Source organism: Sus scrofa, chromosome 6, assembly GCF_000003025.6.
Source record: "Sus scrofa isolate TJ Tabasco breed Duroc chromosome 6, Sscrofa11.1, whole genome shotgun sequence".
Taxonomy (NCBI): domain Eukaryota; kingdom Metazoa; phylum Chordata; class Mammalia; order Artiodactyla; family Suidae; genus Sus; species Sus scrofa.
Window position 1 is genome coordinate 129,042,024 of NC_010448.4, and position 19,523 is coordinate 129,061,546.

General features: G+C 42.1%; 1 protein-coding gene across 10 annotated transcripts in view; it reads left to right on the forward strand.

The window, feature by feature from the left end:
* SSX2IP (SSX family member 2 interacting protein) overlaps positions 7,163-19,523 on the forward strand; it is a 64,437-nt gene continuing 52,076 nt past the window's right edge. For 3 of the 10 annotated variants that reach the window (XM_021096342.1, XM_021096346.1, XM_021096351.1), the window contains exon 1: positions 13,495-13,618. The gene's annotated coding sequence lies outside the window, so the exon portion shown is untranslated. Of the gene's footprint in view, positions 7,184-13,465; positions 13,619-13,710; positions 13,831-19,523 lie in introns of those variants that run through there. The other 7 variants (XM_021096348.1, XM_021096349.1, XM_021096345.1 and 4 more) reach the window with 6 other exon arrangements.

Genomic DNA, 19,523 nt, shown 5'->3' on the forward strand with positions numbered 1-19,523 from the left:
AATTGAAATATAATATAGGAAAGCAAGCAGGTAACCAGGGGAGTAGGAGTGGTTGGAATCCAGTGCACTGATCTCACCTCACTCCAGTCCTCCATGTTTCTATCAGAAGGCTCTTTCTAAATCATTCATTTAATCAGGCATCTTCTCAGAGTTCCCACTGTGGCTCAGCAGTAACGAGCCCAACTAGTATCCATGAGGACGTGGGTTCCATCCCTGGCCTTGCTCAGTTAAAGGATCTGGCATTGCTGTGAGCTGCAGTGTAGGTCACAGACAAGGCTTGGATCTGGTGTTGCTATGGCTGTGGTGTAGGCTGGCAGCTGCAGTTCCGATTCAGCCCCTAGCCAGGGAACTTCCATGTGCCCTGGGTGCAGCCCTAAAAAGACAAACATAAAATAAAATAATCAGGCCTTTCTCTGCCCTAAATATACTGATGGCTGTCCTGTGCCTCAAGATCAGATCCAAACTCCTGAGCATGGGAGGTGCCCTCAAGGAGATGCCCCCATCCTGTCCTGCAGCCTTGTGAGCCCCTTACCTCTCCAGGTTCAGCGTTTCAGAGTCTGTTCACCTGCAGTGCTCCATCTTTTTCACTTGATTATCTTTTTTTTTTTTTTTTTTTTTTTTTTTTTCTGCTTCTTAGGGAGGTACTTTGCAGCATATGGAACTTCCCAGACGAGGGGTTGAATCGGAGCTACAGCTGCAGGTTCACATCACCACAGCCACAACAATGCCAAATTGAGCTGCACCTGTGACCTATGCTGTAGCTTGCAGCAACGCCGGGTCCTTAACCCACTGATAGAGGCCAGGGATTTAACCCATATCCTTATGAATATTAGTTGGTTTTTAACCCACAGAGCCACAACAGGAACTCCTCACTTGGTCATCTTGCACTCAATCTTTTAAAACAGAATTCAAATCTTTGGAAGAATATACAAGAAATTGCCAGTCCTGATTGCTCCTAGAAGGGCTGGGCTTGGTGAGGGGAGAGTAAGGGAAACTTTTCACAGCATGCCCTTTTATACATTTCGAATTTTATATTCTATGAACATATTGCCACATATTTAAAAGTAATGAATCCCGGTGTGGTGCAGTGGTTAACGAATCCGACTAGGAACCATGAGGTTGCGGGTTCGATCCCTGCCTGGCCTTGCTCAGTGGGTTAAGGATCCAGTGCTGCCGTGAGCTGTGGTGTAGGTCACAGATGCACCTCAGATCCCTGGTTCCTGTAGCTCTGGTGTAGGCTGGTGGCTACAGCTCCGATTAGACCCCTAGCCTGGGCATCTCCATATGCCACGGGAGTGGCCCTAGAAAAGGCAAAAAAAAAAAAAAAAAGAAAAAAAAATTAAAATTTATTAAAGAATCAAATGGACCAAAAACAGAGAGAGAGAGATACATTTTAGTGTTTCCTCCTCCATGAAGTCTTCACTAATCTGATACTTCCCTCCACTGAGCCATCACTACGCCTTCCACAGCTATTACAGCATTTATCACTCTATATTTTAATTATCTGTAAACAAATTAACAGTCTTATTATCTTCATAGCCTGGAAGCACCTTGAGGGAAGGGACTTCATTTCATTCACCCTTGAATCCAGTACATGGCAGATGCTCAGTAAAGCCTTGTTGAATTAATGAATGGAAAATTCTTCACAGGAGGGAAACAAAAGATAGGTAAGTAATCCCGCCTCTTTTACAGACACGAAAAATGAGGCCCAGAGAAGTTATTTATTAAAGATTAGTAGCAGAATAAAATAAGAATTAAGGCTTTCCGGAGTTTAAGTTTGGCACTAGAATACGTTATGTGCATTTCACTTTGAGATAGCAGATGTGATGTGGATTACACCTACTTATTTTAACCTGAGTCCCTGGACTCAGGAAATTTCTGATTTCCAGCAAATTGCCCGTTTAACCTCCAAAGCACATACCCAATCATGGATCCTAAATTGGGGTTTGGAAAATGTATATCTTAAGTAGCTCACAGGCTAGGCTTATACTGCCAGAGAAATCACAGGAAAATCTTGTGGCACATTTATCTTAAAACCTCTGTTTTGGGAGTTCCCGTTGTGGTGCAGTGGTTAACGAATCCGACTAGGAACCATGAGGTTGCAGGTTCGGTCCCTGCCCTTGCTCAGTGGGTTAACGATCTGGCGTTGCTGTGGTGTAGGTCGCAGACGGCTCAAATCCCGCATTGCTGTGGCTGTGGCGTAGGCCAGTGGCTACAGCTCTGATTGGACCCCTAGCCTGGGAACCTCCATAAGCCGCGGGAGTGGCTCAAGAAAAGGCAAAAAGACAAAAAAACCTGTGTTTTGTTTTTATCATTTTTCTGAAACACACAGTATGGTGAACATAGCTATACACAGTAGCTCTCTTTAGAGATGCTAGAATAGCACAGGGTAAAAGTGCCTGCGTCAGCTCAAAAAGTGGTGCATTCAGTTCTCTTTTGTTAGCATTTGCTCAATATCCAGAGCACACAGCAGTGTCCTAAGGTATTTTATTTTACACAACAGCCTTTTTTTTTTTTTTTTTTTTTTTTTCTGGCTGTGCAGAGGTTCCCAGGCCAGGGATCGAGCCTGTGCCACAGCAGTGGCAACCCGAGCCACTATGATGACAGCACCAGGTCCTTAACACACTGAGCCATATGGGAACTCCAGCAGCCATCTTTTTAATGTGTAAAGTGGCAGTGTTAGCAATGACCTAGACCAGATTTTAAATACCCTGGGGAGATCTTCTGTGGGCTTCAAGGTCAGTGGTCTTCAAACTTGTTGTTCACAGACCTCCTTGAAAGAATTTTGAAAAATTTGCATCCTTCCCATATTTTTATGTTGCTACCTATAATTTTTTAACATAAGTTTTCAAAGACTGTAATTTGAAGCATACTGCATGAAATTTATGATATTTTAAAATAAAACTGTTAGCTCACTCTTTTAAAATTACCCCAAGGAATCTAGCCTCCACAGTACTTTTTTTTAACCAAACATTATTCATTTTAAATATACGTGACCTAACTCTTCTTTTTTTTTCCAGCTCTTCTTTAGCAGTTAGAAAATTTACATTGTTCCTTCTTCTTGAACTCATATTTTCGTTTCTATTTCATTTCCATATTTCCATTTCTCCCACAGAATGCTATTTTATGGCATGTTTTCATGCTTGAAAAATTTGTACTGATCATTACATCATTCTTTACAACAGACATTATAACTGCATATTTACACAGTTTTAGTTTTCTATTAAGTCTAAGGTCCTAGGTGCTATGCTGGATGGAGTTATTACTAAAATTATTAGTAGTATACAACTGATGAAACAGTGGCTATATTACAAATTGATAACCACTTTTTAACATAAAAGAAGATTTTATTGAAAATGCATCTGTTAATAAAATGGAAGGGACTTTTTCTTTTCCAGTAGATTTGCAGATGAATATTGCAGAGTGAGGAAGTTCCTGTTGTGGCTCAGGGGAAACGAACCCGACTAATATCCATGAGAATGTGGGTTCAAACCTTGGCCTTCCTCTGTGGGTTAAGGATCCAGCGTTGCTGTGAGCTCCAGTGTAGGTTGAAGACAGGGCTTGGATCTGGGCATTGCTGTGGCTGTGGAGTAGGCTGGCAGGTGCAGCTCTGATTCAACCCCTAGCCTAGGAACTTCAGCACGCTGCAGGTGCAGCCCTAAATATATATATATATAATTATTATTGAGTGAGACCGTGCAGGGCAGATGTGACAAAGATTTCCCTACCTATGCACCTGACTTTGATCTTGCTGGGGTCGAACTTAGGCAACATGGTGAGGTATCTGGGGTCAGATAAACCTGGATTCCAGTGGCCTGAAGAACACTGCCTTTTGGCCTCCTTCGAGCCCAACTCTGAAAAAAAGCCGCTAAAATTATTCTTTAATGCTCTATTGGTGACATTTTTGTCCCCCAGTCTTCATGCTCATTCCCTTTCTCAATACTGACACAGGCTTCTAATTTTGTATTTTGTGCACCTGAGGTCAATGCACCATAGTAAGATATGGAATTTGTGAGAAGAATGACCTTCTTTTGTTAAGTGGAAAAATGGCAGTTGTGGAAAGAGACCACAAGCATGTTCTCAGGCAGGTAAGTTTCAGGAATGTGTAGAAATGAAAGTTGAGAATGTGGAATTGATTCCCTTAAAACTGTCCATACTTGGTACCACTCAAGAGTAGCCATGAACTTGGGAAGAACTGGTTCTGCTGGTTTGAAGTTTTTCAACACTAATCAGCAGGCATTTGAACAAAAATGATTGGAGAGCAAGAGAGATTAAGGCAGTCCTAAATAGATTGGTAATGACATTGTGGTTAAGAGAAGAGCTCTGTGACCCTAAACTCTGAAATTTACTAGCCAGGTAATCTTGGGCAAATTAACCTTTGCCTTCTGAATTCCTAATCCTAAAATAAAGGCAATAATGACACCTACCTCACAGGGTTGTTGAAAGAATTCAATGAATTAATATGTAAAGCAGTTACAACACTGCCTGACAAATAATAATCACTCAATAAAACACTAATACCAGGAAATGATTATATTTGACTAAAAATGAGGTCTACTCCTAAATAAGTTAAAATTCCATATATATTTTGCTGTTAACAAAGCTAACTCAGAGTTTCCTTTGTGGAAGAGAGGAAATGGATCCGACTCTTATCCATGAGGATTTGGGTGTGATCCCTGGCCTCCTCACTCAGTGAGTTAAGGATCCAGCGTTGCCGTGAGCTGTGGCGTATGTCGCAAATGTGGCTCAGATTCCACATTGCTGTGGTTGTGGCCTAGGCTGGCAGCTGTAGCTCTGATTCGACCCCTAGCCTGGGAATTTCCATATGCAGCGGGTGCAGCCCTAAAAAGCAAACAAACAAAATGCAAAACCCCCAAAGCTAACTCATTTAATTTGTAAAAATTAAATCTGTAAATTACAAACACCCACAGCACGTATGGGGACAGAGCCAAGATTCTTGCCCAGAGTTCGCATGCCTAATGATCAAGCTATGCCGGCTCCTGAAGAAAAAAAAGAAGAAATAGAAGGTATATGAGTTTTAAAGTTATTCTTTCTAGATCAAAGGGTAGCCTATGTTAGGCAAAATTCATAATATGCCTATTTTGAAGTGGTAAGAACAGTGTTTGATGTGTTCTTTCCTCATATATAACCACTGAAATTTCCATTATTTCCATTTAGGACACCTCCCCTCCCCCTACACATACACTTATTACTAAATATATCATCCAACTTTTGGTGCTTAGAGGTTCAGAGGGTTTGCTTTGCTACTGTTACTGAGGCTTCAGGCAGATCATGTTTAACAGTCTTATCTTTGCTACATGAAAATTAGAGTTTTTCTAAATATTACTTCATGATCTCCAGTACTTCTAATTGTTCCCACCTGCGCCCCATTCTAAATTTGAGTTTTATGTTTGATAGCATATGCCATAAGTTGAAAAACACAACAAAGAGCTTGAAAACCCTCATTTGAATAACATCGACTTTAGGAACAGCTGCTGAGATAAAATAAATCCAAGAGAACTGAGCAACCAGAGCACAATTGCTTTTCCTTTTAAAGGGACAGACAGATTCACACACAATTGCGAGTCTTAAGCAGTACTTTAAATCAATACCATATTTTGATATCTAAGTCATTCAACTCTGAATTTTTATGTGGGTGTTTTATCCAGTATATAGAGGATTCTATTCCATTATATTTCTATTGGAACATTATTCAATGACATCATTGATTAAGGTTTACAAAGCAAGGAATAAAATCTATCAGGAATCAAGCCTCCAGATTTCTTCTCCACTGAGAACACAGAAAAAGAAATTTGCCTAGTGTGAAATATAAATAATGAAATAAATGGAAATGTATAACTAGGGTAAAATTGAATTGCCAGTTGCAGAATAAAAAGATAAGAACTATTTTTTTTATTGCAACACTTCAGCCTTCTGTACTGAAATGTATATTCCCAAAAACTCTTCACATAAAAGTCTGGGTTTTAAGTAATGACAGGTAAAACTCTTTTAAAGAAAATCCAACATATTAAAATATAATCTTATAGAACGGAGATGATGATAGGAGATTGTTTTACAAAGGTGTCATTCACCATGGACATAGATTTATCATAATTTTAAACATCTAGTTTCACTAGTACATTTAGATTATGATTTGATTGCTAAATACATTATTTAGACATGACTTTTGCTGGAATATATCTATAATATAAAGCAAGTACTAGCCAGAAGACATAGTGCTAGGGCCTGAAAATTTCAAAACAGTAAGTCATTTTGTGCAAAACTGTCTTCATCAATGTATCTTAATTTTTCTGGCCTAAATTGGTAAAGAAGGAAAATATAATTTAGAAAACCATTAATATCTGAGATGCATATTTATAATTCAAAGCATAGACACGGTCCCACATTTTCCTTGCTTCCATTTAATTATTCCATTCAATCAGTCCTTTGTAAAAATCTCCTATACTTCATTTTTCACTGACTTTTTTGCTCACCAGACTGTTTCCACATGTGCCACGTGAGTATATTTGTACCAATAAAATGAAATATCACACCCTTAGGTCACTTCATGAGAGCTCTTTTTTCAATGTGCTCCCAGGATGTTTTTGGTTGGGATCATCAAACAACCTAAACCCTGAAGCTTTATTGTTTACTAAACAGAATGCCCAGGGGAAGAAAGCCCCAAGTGGGCTTGGGAGCTTAGGGACGTTACATGGACCCAGGTAGCTGATCTGGCATTTCAGCCCAGGCCATGGGACTCAAGGGCACTAGTGCACTGTACCTCTTCACAACAATGTCAGACTGTCACTATTCTGTTTTCCTGGGAAACTCTGAGTTTCTGTTGTGAGCAGGGTCTTAAATCATTCAATAAATATGCATTAAACTGTTGAGGAAATTTTCAAATAACAGCAGGGAAACTAAGACTGTGTGAAATAAATGCGTGTTTTGGTGCAGAATTATATCAGAACTATTCAAGTGAATGCTGGATCTTTGTGCTCCGTGGTTTTTAAATTTATTTCAGTATAACTAAAAAAACAGTTTGGGTCATTTATAGTCCCCATACTTCCTGGGAGGGACTTTTGTTGTCTACTCAATGCTCAGAGTTTAAATTTGCAAGCTTAGAAGAGCAGACTGAGTCTAATTGCTGGGTGAGAAGGGTTTAGAGGCCACTGTAGTCAGCAAGGTAAGTTTCTGTGTGTGTGTGTCTTAAATGTGTGTTCATTGCATTTCTTAAAGGAGGTATGCTTTTATCTTGGAAATACAGGGTTTGAGAACTACCTTGGTTGGGTACGTGATCACGTTTCTATGATAGCACCTTATTAACTGTTGGAGTGATTTCCACACAATCAAGTTTTACATGACATATTTTAAAATTAATGAATCTTGGGACAAATGGAGAGTTGGAAACCAAAGCGCTAGAGTCTGGTAAAAATCATGCGTCTCAAAAAAAACAAACCAAGACAAACAAAAACAAAACAACAACAACAAAACCTTTCCCAAAAGGTAGGGCAAAACACGCAGCAGACCAGACAAAAATCTAAAGCACTAAGAGTGGAACACCTAGAAAATGATCAGGCATTTTGTCTGCTGTTCTGTGTGTTTGTGTACGGTGTTGCGGCATGGCAGGTCAGGTAGGGCAGGGTGGCAGGGCAGGTAATGATGAGGAATGGTTTCCTTTTCTGAGAATCTTTACTTGGGTCGAGGTGGTCTGCTTTTTCTGCAAACTCAGCCAGCACTTTATAAATGGCACAGAACTGTTATTTCAAGCTGAACTACTACTGACCCAAATCCAAAGGGACTGGCTAGAAATGAATTGTCTTTGGACATGCAGCAAGATGCAGAGATTCACTCAGCTAGCTAGAAGAGCCAAGCCCAGCTAAATGTAAGACCTCCTTTCAGACCAGGAAAGAGCTAGCGATCTGGCCTCTGCCTACGGGCAGGCTTGCAGAGTGAAAATGGCCCCTAGGCCCTATCCAGGTCCCTCTCCTCCGCAGAGTGATCCCTGACCACTCCAGCCCACAGCAACGTCTCTGAAGTTTTGCTGTCCTTGGAATCGGTCCTGTACTATTTTGCCGTTAATTATGAACAGGGTTAAATTGATCTTGTGGATAAAATGAGGCCATAGGTATGAAAGTTCCCAGTACAGGGAGTTCCGTTGTGGTGCAGTGGTTAACGAATCCGACTAGGAACCATGAGGTTCCGGGTTCGATCCCTGGTCTTGCTCAGCGGGTTAAGGATCCGGCGTTGCCGTGAGCTGTGATGTAGGTCACAGACGCGGCTTGGATCCCACGTTGCTGTGGCTCTGGTGTAGGCTGGTGGCTACAGCTCCAACTGGACCCCTAGCCTGGGAACCTCCATATGCCCGGGAGCGGCTCGAGAAAAGGCAAAAAGACAAAAAAATAAATAAATAAAAAATAAAAAATTCCCAGTACAGATTCCAGCAAGATTTTGTTTATCCTCCCTGCCACCCCTGGAGAGACAGTCCTGGCCACATCAGAGAGTTAATGAAAGTGAGGCCATTAAGTAGCAGCGATTCAGTCCATCTTATCTGCTACAGCATATAGGCCCTAATAAAAAAGGTTGTTGGATTATTAACTTATTACATATATTAACATCAGAGCTTAAAATAAAAATATTTTAAAAAATATAAACTTGTAAAAATTAATGTATTACAGAAGTTAATAGAATATTAAGCTATCTTACCATTAACAGTTTGGTTAGCAACCCTGTAGTGCAGGCACAGAGGGGCTGGGACTACAGAGGCAAACATGACCAGCAAAGTCCCTACCTTCATGGGGCTTACATTCTGGTGGGAGGAGACAGACGAGCAGCAAGCAAACGATTAAACCAATAAAACCAGACCTGGAAAGGCTGCTTTACCTATAGACATGGGATCTGAATGATGAAAAAGAATCAGAGCCTTCCAGGCAGACTGAATAGCACGTTCAAAGAACCAAAGGAGAAAAAAGGGAGCTGCCATGGCTGGCACTTGTGTACAAAAGTGAGAGTTTTAAGAGGGCTATAGGCGCCAGGTCATGCATGCATGAGTGGATAGGAAGTTCAGTTTCATGCTAAACACAATGAGAGGCATGAAAGATTCTTAATTGGGAGAGGGGGCTGAGAGGGTCTGAGTTTCATTTTTGAAAGACTGATCTAATAGAGGCAAGAATGGAAGTCTGCAGAAAGTTTGGAAGGGATTCATTCACACATACACAGAAGCATATAGAGTTTTAAAATACACGTGTGCTTTTCCTGCGACTTGTTACTGGTGCATATTTTTAGAATTCTTCTTTGAAATTATGTTCACAGTCAGTTTACTGTCTTAGACATCAAACACATCTTGTTTTTTGACCTTTCCCTATCCACTCAAATGCAGTAACTTAGTTGGAAAACACAGGTTTGGCATTTTAACACAACTCCAGAATGTGTTCATCAGATTTGGCTCTGAATAACTTCTTCTCAAGGAAAGCATTCTTTTCAAAAAGTCAGTGTCTACCGATGTGATACTTTTGAGCAGCATTATGGGAACATGTATATAGGCTGCCAAGGTGATTTATTTGAAATATAAAACATCCATTAGAAGTCACATTCATTTATTTACCAAGAATTATCTGCCACTAATCACTAAGCACCAAGCACTCTTTTAGACACTGGAGATATATATATCAGTGAACAATCAGAAAAATGCTCTCTCCCTCTCTCCCTGCTTGGCTGACACTCTAGGCAAGGGAAATAGGCCAAAAAAGAAAATTAACAAAGTAAGTAAGTAAGTATTATGGTTGAAGATTATTATAAGAGCAAAGTAAGAAAGATTTAGAAAGCTGGAGGGGTGTTTTTCCAATTTTAAATAATATTTGTGAGGTTGGTCCTCACAAAGAAGGTGACTTTGGTTAGATGTGGAAGGGGAGAGATAAGTAATACAGATGTTAAGGGAAAGAACATTCAAGCAGAGGGAATAGTGCAAAGGTCCTGAGGCAGGAAAGTGACTGGGAAGAATGAGGAACAGTGAGCTGGCAATGGCTGAATAAGTGAGAGAATTGTAGGGTGTGAGTTCAGAGAGGTACTGAGATGGAGGGCAGGTCATAAGAAACGTGTAGTTATGGAAAGAATTTTTTCTTTAACACTGAGTGAGAGGGACCAAAGCAGAAAAATGATATGATATGAATTAGAATTTTAAAGAATTACTCTGACCACTGTGATATAGACTATAGAGGAGCCAGGGTGGAAGTTTTGATGTGTTTTGGAAAATAATAATACTTGATTGTCACATCCCCTTTGCTAGAAAAGGGGAAAGTAGCCACAGTAAAGCATTAAAAAAAATTCCAGATCATATCTTTCCCCTTTGTTTACCTTACCATAGCAAAGTTCTATTAAGCACAATTACTTCATCCCTGGGTCAGAGTGTCCTTAGACTATTTTCAGGCTGTAGCCAAATTCTTTATTTTGTCCTATACATCAGACAGAATCTTCTTTTTTTTTTTTTTGGTCTTTTTTGCCATTTCTTGGGCTGCTCCCTCGTCACATGGAGGTTCCCAGGCTAGGGGTTGAATCGGAGCTGTAGCCGCTGAATCAGATCCTTAACCCACTGAGCAAGGCCAGGGATCAAACCTGAAACCTCATGGTTCCTAGTCAGATTCGTTAACCACTGAGCCATGACGGGAACTCTGAAATCTTCTTTTTTCTTTTCTTTTCTTTTTTTTTTTTTTTTTTTTTTTTTTTTGCTTTTTAGGGTCATGCCCTTGGCATATGGAGGTTCCCAGGCTAGGGATCAAATAGGAGCTGTAGCTGCTGGCCTATGCCACAGCCACAGCAACGCAGAATCCTTAACCCACCGAGCAAGGCCAGGGATTGAATGTGGGTCCTCATGGATGCTAGATTCGTTAACCACTGAGCCAATGAGGGGAACTCCCAGGTAGAGTCTTCTTAACTTCAAGTAACTGAATGCCTGATCCAAAATAGCTTAAGTGATAGGCCACTTACTAACTCATACGTGAGCAGTCTGAAGGTATGCAGGGGCAGGGTAGGTTAACTTAGCTACTTACTAACCTCTAGGTTCTAGTTACCTTTCCTGGATTTTTCCTGCTCATAGTTGCAGGATGTGCTGCCACAACTCCAAACATGTCTGGTTAACTGGAGTTTGGCCAAGGCAAGAAGTTATGAAAGGACTTCTTATGGGGGCTCAGGGATATAATCCTTCCCCTGAAGACCCTTTCCCCCCACTTCCAATTATGTATCACCAGAATTAGGTCACATCCTTAGCCCCTGAACTAGTCATTGACAAAGGCAGACAGAGTACCAAGACCCATTTAGACCAGTGGCTCTCCAAGTATTAATCTGAGGAAGGGAGGTGATAGGGAGTGATCCCCAAGACACTTTCAGGGAGTCTGGAAGGTCAGAACTATTTTTGTTATAATGCAAAAATGTTCTTTGGCTTTTCTCACTCCCGTTCTGAGTGTATAGTGTTTTCCAAAGACTGCCTTAAATAGTGCAACAGATTGAATGTAGCAGATTTGAAAATCCAATTGCCTTCCATTAAGCCAAACATTAAAGATATTTTACAAAATTTTAAAGTAATACCACTCTTTACTATTTTTTGGGGGAAATATATTTTCCATAAAATGTGCTATTTATGTTAAGATGTAATTTTTATTGCTTATTATTTTTAAATAAATATCTTTAATTTTCTCAGTTTTTATTTCTATTATAGTAAATATCAATAGATATAACCTATATTATAAAGAGCTCTTTGGAGCCCTCAATAATTTTTAGGAGCAGGAAGTAGATCTTGAGAGTGAAATATTGAAAATTGCTGGTTTAATTAGATAGCTCTGATTCAACCTTGTGGCTGGGGATCCAGTGGAACTTTCTGGAGCTCAGCCTAACCCACGACTTCTTAAAATCCTAAACGTGGTTAGGGCATGACACAGAGTGCCAGCTGCTGCCTATTGAATTAATTGATCTCAGCCCTTTTAGCTGATGGGTGAGCTCTTGCTTTTTTTTTTTTTTTTGGCTGTGAGGTTAAATGGTCAAAATGAGGTTTAAGTGTTACTTCAAAGACAAAAACTGCCCCTTAAGATGGGAAGGTTTGTGGGATTTTGGGGGGGTGGACAGTTGAAATTTCAAAACCATCTAGGGAGCAAGACTAACCCCCTCTACCCCCATCAGTAGTCTGAGTTAAGGATTAAGTAACTATTTCCTCCCACCAGCCTATTGTAATAGCATCCTTAAAATGACGGGCCTTAACTAGCTATTCCACTGTCATCCACCTATTCTTAACAGTGTCAATCCGGGCTCGTGATCGCTTAGGCCAAAGGCAAACAGGAGGATTACGCTGGATTCTAAAGTTGTCACCACGTTGTGCTCATTTTCTCGCCTGGATCTTTCGACCAAAATTGGGAATATGTGTGTGTAAATTGGAAGGGGGCTCTCTTCTCTTGTTCTTCAGTGTTAATATTTCTTGTCTCATACTATTTTGGTTTCAAAGTGCTCTCAGCAGCCTCCTTAAAATACCAAACTTGTTTTTCCCCTCTAGTTAATTTCTTGGTTTCTCCTAAAAAAAAAAGAAAAAGAAAAAAAAAAGAGAAAAAGAAAAAAAGAAACTATCCAAGTACATCTTTGTGTTTATAACAACTCATATGCCTGCGATTTCTCCATCTGATCTCTTTGGGTTTTTTTGGCCTCTCAGCTTCCCTGGAGAATTTCATGCTGACATGGAACAGGAGAGGAGCCGGCATGACCCCGGCTATGGGTGTAACAGGCAAACATTTTCTTTGCGCATATTTTGCTCAGTGGGTGTGGGACATTTTTGCATAAACTTCTAGTTCACAAGCGCCTTTTCTTAGTCTTCTCTAGGTCCATTTCTTGCCCTAATTTTACATGAACTTTCTCGTGGCATCTTTGACTCCCGCCACTTGCACCTCCCTTCCCCTTCGCCTGACCTAATTCTGGGTGCCGGCTGTTGTTTGGTTTATTTCCCGACTTTTGCAAGCGCACGTGGCTCTTCCGGGAGCTTCACTTTTGCTCCTCGGGTGGGTGTTGGGGTTCACCGGAACTTGGCTCGGAACACATATTTTGAAGCAGCCACGAACCGTCTCCCGCCCCCCACCCCAAAGGCGTCCAGCGCAGCCTGGGGCGGAGAGTTCAGCGGGGTGAGGAGGGGGTGGGGCGCAGGGCTGGGCCGGGCGTATCACAGAGCCTAACAGGTGCCGCAGCCGCAGCTGCGCCCACATCCCGCTTGGGCTCCAGGGATAAGGTTTTCTTTTTCTCCGGGTTTTTTTGGAGATGGGGAGGAGACTCCGGCGGGTGGGGGCACCCGACCAATGCAGGCCGCGGTTGTTCATCGCCTAGCAACTGGCGGAGCCAATGGGAGGCGGCTGGGCCTGCGGCGCTGGCGGCGCGGGGGCGGGGTGGGAACCTTGCGAACCTGCGGAGCCCGGGAGGCAGCCGCGAGGGGCGGAGCGGAACCAGGCGGAGAGCGGGGAAGGCGGGAGCCGGAGGTGGAGGCGGGGCCGCTGGCCCTGGCGCTGCGTGCCGCCGCGGCTGTGCGGGCCCTGCGGGCTGCGCTAGCAGGTCTACGACGCCGAGCGGTACCTCTCAGCCGCCCTCGAGGGCTGTGACGGTAAGGATTGTGACGCGCCCGCCCGGGGAGGGGCGAAGGCACCAGCGGGGCCTGGGGCGGGCGGGGGGTGGGCGCCGGCGGGTGCGGAGGTGAGCGCTGGCACCTGGCTCGGCGCCCCGCTTCTCTGCGGGAGACTTGGCGCGGCCGTTGGGGCCGTTGCCGGAGGCGGGCGGGCGTTGACCCCCGGCCGCGCCTAGAGGAAGAGCGGGGAGGTAGGTGCCAGCTCGGGGACCACTCCAGCTAGCGGTCGCGGCGCTGAGCCCCAAGCCTTCTCATCCCAGGGATGGAGGGAGGGTGGCGCCTGGCAAGGGATGACAAGCGACACGGGGACGTGGGGGAGGAGGGGTTGGCTAGTTGGGGGCTGCGGTGTCTGCTTAGCAGAGGCTGCGGGGCTTGCGGGCTGCAGGGTTTTTAGCTCGAGCTGTAGGAGGCAGTCATTAGAATGAGTTGCTGGTGGCCCGTGGCCTCTGCAGGGGAAGAGAACCCTAATAACGGTCTAGTTAAAAGTCTAGGGGAAGGACTTATATTTTCTAAAGGCAGGCATGTGTGACGATATTTTGGTGTAGAATTTTGTAGTAAAGTACAGTAAACTGAATTGTGAGTTCCCTACCCTCTTTCGAGCCTGTGCCGATCGCTCAGTTATGCAAGTCACTTGGGCCCCGGAAATGGGATCTGCTAAATAATTTGTTCTCAGCACTTGTAATGTGGGAATCTTTAACTTATTACCCTATTTCAAGGTTCATAGTTGTGACTGCCAAATTACCGTTATTTGCAACGCTTCTAATAGTTCTTGTTAAAAGTAAGATAAATGATATTTCCCTTTTCTAGACACCACAATGGGGCGAGGACCAGAAAAGGCACTGCTCCCAGGATAGTGTTCTCCCAGGTGTAAGAGAGGGGGGAATTTGATATTACTGGGATTCCCTAGCAGTTGAGATTAGAGTCTAGGTCTAGAGTTGGCAATGAATGATGAGTGCCTCAGAATCGTTCATGGCTCAGGAGAGATTGGTTTACTGTTTAAGTAGGAGAAAATTCTGGCAGTCTTGAACTAAAAAGGTAGGTATGACTTGACATATTTTGGAGATAGAGCAAAATTTGAAAGATTTAGAGATCTGGTGAGAGGAAAAAAAAAAATGCCTTTCGAGCTAAAGTTTAAGTCAGGCTATCTCAAAATTTAGAAGAAGTTAGAGGTAGATTTATGAATTTGGATTCAGTCAGCAAAGCTTAATCTATCAAATCTCCTGTCTTAGAGCTATTAGAACCCACAGGTCTAGGAAGCTTAGGTTATTCATTCAGATTGAACAAGCGAGAACTAGTAACTAAATTGATGCTTTCTTCTGCCTGCTATCAGTGAAAATTTCTCAAGCAGAATGGTTCTTTGAAGAGAGGATAAGCAACTGATAGTTAAAATAAAGGCTCTTTTAGTGACTTGCTGGGCCTCTTCAGCCAAGTCATTTTGTACCCTTCCTTCCCTTCTCTTTTCCCATCTGTACAATGAAGATAATAAAGACCGGGATTAAGTAACATGGGTAAAGCAGCTTGAAGATAACTGCGAAGACTTAAGTTATTCTAGGATGAAATGTGAAGATCTCCTCCTAACACATTGCGCATTGTGACAGGACTTGTTAAAGCATATCACATTCCAAACATGCTGAGGCAGTGTATGAGAAAAGGAAAATGTGAACTGTTGAGATGATTTGCCTAAGGCCTCAGGCCAGCACAAAGTCAGGTTATATTCTTGGGCAGTCTGAAAACCTGACATAGCTTCTCTTTGACAAAGCTGGCTATATGGCAGGTTTTATAAAAGTAGACTAATGAGTGCTGTCAATGTGGTATGCAAGTAGAGGTAAAAAAGATGAAAAAGAAATTTGTCATTTTAATTCATTTCACATGTGTAAGTTGAGGCGGTTCCAAAGTTTTTTCACATTTTTTACCAACCGTTGTAAATATGCCTTATTGGTTTGACTGGTTCATAAAGATGATGATGGTGATTAACTAGTCATGAAGGTACATGTTATCTTGAATTCAGGAGTTTATACAGTGAGAGACTGAGAAAGTACACCATTCATTATTGGTACTGGAAAACTACCTAAAATCTTTACTTGTGGTGAGTCAATGTTATATAATACCTGCAGATTTACTGAATTATGCTTTAATAATTAATTCTTTTGTTTGTTTGTTTGTCTTTTGTCATTTTAGGGCCGCTCCGGTGGCATATGGAGGTTCCCAGGCTAGGGGTCTAATCGGAGCTACAGCTGCTGGCCTAGGCCAGAGCCACAGCAATGCCAGATCCGAGCCGTGTCTTCAACCTACACCACAGCTCATGGCAATGCCGGATCCTTAACCCATTGAGTGAGGCAAGGGATCGAACCCAAAACCTCATGGTTCCTAGTTGGATTCATTTCCACTGTGCCATGACGGGAACTCCAATAATGGATTCTTCTAATAAACATTTATTAAATGGCTTACTAAGCCTCTGCTTGCTAGACCTGAGGATAAAAAAGATGAGCGTTTTAGAGCTTGTTTTTAGGAAATTTACAGTTTAGTAAGTGAGAGAGCAAAAAAAGAAAATAAAAATTACAAATATGAGGAGGCTTTAGAAAAGAGTTTCAGCCATGTCTTGGAGGAGGAGGTGTCCATCTGGTGACACATAGTGGTGTGCTCTGTGTGATGTACTGTTGAGGAAGTACGGTGGTTTGGTAGTTGAACAAGGTGGAGTGGGTTAATGATAAGATTGGAAACCAAGGCTATGACCTTTGACTGGTAGGTGATAGAGAATCTTTAATAGTTTTATTCAGGGGCTTTAATATTTTATTTTTACTTTAGAAGTGTATTGCCATGAGAATCAGTAATTTGGCCCCCAAATTTTCTGAACATAGAGAATCCAAGTAATATCTGAGACACAGCAGCCTTACACAGCAATTAAAAACTTTAAAAAGCCCCCAGAAACTTTACAAAAGTAAAAGTGGTAATTCATACAACAACTTTTATTGAGCATCTTTTATTCTTTTTTATTTTTGTTATCTTTTTAGGGCCGCACCCACAGCATATGGAGGTTCCCAGGCTAGGGGGTCCAGTCAGAGCTGCAGCCACTGGCCTAGGCCAGGCTGCACCTGTCACCTATGCCACAGCTCACTGCAATGCTGGATCCTTAACCCACTGAGTGAGGCTAGGGAGCAAGCATGTGTCCTCATGGATCCTAGTCAGATTCGTTTCTGCTGAGCCATGACAAGAACTCCTTTTTCTCTTTTTTAAATTGCAGTATAATTGACATATGAGTTTCAGACATAACAATATAATGATTAGATATTTGTATATACTAGGAAATTATTACCTCAGTACATCTACTATCTTCTACTTTTAAGATTAGGAGAATAGGTATCCAAAAATAAATAAGAAAAACTGGCATTTTCAAGCAACTGGCAGTTCAGTAGGAGAAATAACACAGTTGTAATGCACTACAGAATCTGAGTGTCATAAGAGGCATAAAAATGTCAGGTCCTAGCAGTGTAGGATTCTGAGATGAGAGAAGACACATTCTTTCAAATTAAAAATAAGTTCTTGAAGACACATTAAACTCTGGCCAGTTCAACAATCAGCACAGTCTTAACTCTAACATGTACAGTTCTCATCTTTTAACCCTGTTTTCACGCATTGCTCACCCTCCCTCTTACTCTTTTGAGTGAAGTGGGTTTGATTACCAGCTATGGGACCCAGGGCAAGCTATTACTTCCCTGTATCTTCTCTCTGTCATAGTTGTCTCACTTGTAAATTAGGGATAACAGTACCTATTACGTACTGTTTGTGATAGATTTGTGATGACTACGTAAGAAAACATGTTATAATCCAGAACAATGCCTAGAAAAACACCTTACATCTTTCGAGCACTTAATATTTCTGCCTGATACAAAAATGCTGTAATTGAATAAGAAGTAAAAGACAGTATTTTTTTGAATCTGTCCCTGCACGTCAGGTAAAGCCTCTACATCAGAGAAGCTAAATATATTCTAGTAAACTAAGCTTCTTGAACAAGTGACCTTTGGTTATCTCTTCTTATTTGCTGATCACTTTCCTGAAATCCGATTTCCATTTTTACCCCTCAGCTTTGTTATGAAGTCACTAATCACCAAATCCAACATACTATTCTGTTTAGCTCTTGCCCTTTCTGTGGCATTTGCTGAGTTCATCACTCTTTATTTAAAATTTTTTTTAAATTTTTTTCTTTTTAGGGCTGCATGTGCGGCATATGGAAGTTCTCAGGCCAGGGGTCAAATTGGAGCTATAGCTGCCGACCTACAGCACGGCCACAGCAACTCGGGATCTTTAACCCACTGAGCAAGGCCAGGAATCAAACCCATGTCCTTATGGATACCTCAGTCCGGTATCATTACCACTGAGCCATGAGGGGAACTCCACTTCCTCGTCTTTAACACTTTCTTTTTCTAGGAGTTCCTGTTGTGGCTCAGTGGTAATGAACCTGACTAGTAACCATGAAGATGCGGGTTCGATCCCTGGCCTCACTCAGTGGGTGGGGGATCTGACGTTGCTGTAGCTATGGTGTAGGTCGCAGATGCAGCTCAGATCCCACATTGCTGTGGCTGTGGTGTAGACCTGCAGCTCCACCTCCAATGCGACCCCTAGCCTGGGAACTTCTGTATGCTGTGGGTTTAGCCCTAAAAAGAATTCAAACAACCCTTTTTTTTCCCTGGCTTTCCTAAAACTCCTCCAACCCCCCAACCCCTGGATTTTTATCTCCTGCATCTAGGTCACCTTCACTTAACCTGTTACATGTTGATGTTCTTTAAGGTTCTTTCGCTGCCCCTTTCTGTATGGATTCAGCTACCACATGTATGCTGATGACTCCTAAATCTGCCCTGATGACTTTTGAGCTCCACGCCCTAGAGTTTATCCCCATTGAATAGTTCATGAGGATGTATGTAAACCCAGTGGGTTGTACTCTGAGCTCTTTATCTCCACACACTTAACCAAACCCATTGTTAACCTTATTCCCCTGATCTCTTTAAGTGACACAATTATCTGTCTAGCGCAAAAACAGATTTTTACATGAGAGGATAAATGCCTTCTTTTTCTATACTTGTCACCATGTTTGTCAGTCCAGCTTCTGAAGTGTTGCTTATCTGTGTCCTTCACTGCCCTCATTGTCACTGGCTAAGTTAGCCAGCCAGCCTCTGATCATTACTTGCTGTGTTTGTTACAGTGTTTTTGTGCCAGGGCTGCTGAAAATGGAACCTAATTTGGAAACATTAATATGGAGGAGATTTCTAGCAGAATATTGTTTTGAAAGAATTGTAGCACTACATATGACTTTGAAATCATATACGGAGTTTAGTGAGTGGCCAGTAGATGCTTATAATCCAAGATAGTACCAGTCGTTGTACATACATCGGCCCTCCATATCCACGGATTCAACCAGCCACTAATTGGATTGAATCAGCAGAATTGAACACAGGTTGGTTGAATCCATGGCTTTGAAATCCGTGGATAAGGAGGGCTGACTGTATTCATTGTACTGTACTAAGTCATTTTGTATAAGGGACTTGAACATCCTCAGGTTTTGGTATCCATGAAGGGCTCCTGGAGCCAGTCCCTTTCAGATACGGAGGGATAACTGTACTTTCCTTTCTTTTTTGAGAGTTAGTAGTTGAGGTGATAAAGGACACAGTCTTGAGTTTGTCAGTCTTTTGCCAGCTGATTTTAATCTGGTTGTCTGTGCTTCCTGTCTAAAAGATGGCGCTATCACCATTATTCTTTCTGCAGGCAACTGCAGAGATATAGTGGGCTCAGTTCCAGACTGCCTCAATGTGGTGAATATTGCAATAAAATGAGTCACATAAATTTTTTGGTTTCCCAGTGCATATGAAAGAACTGTACTGTAGTCTATTAA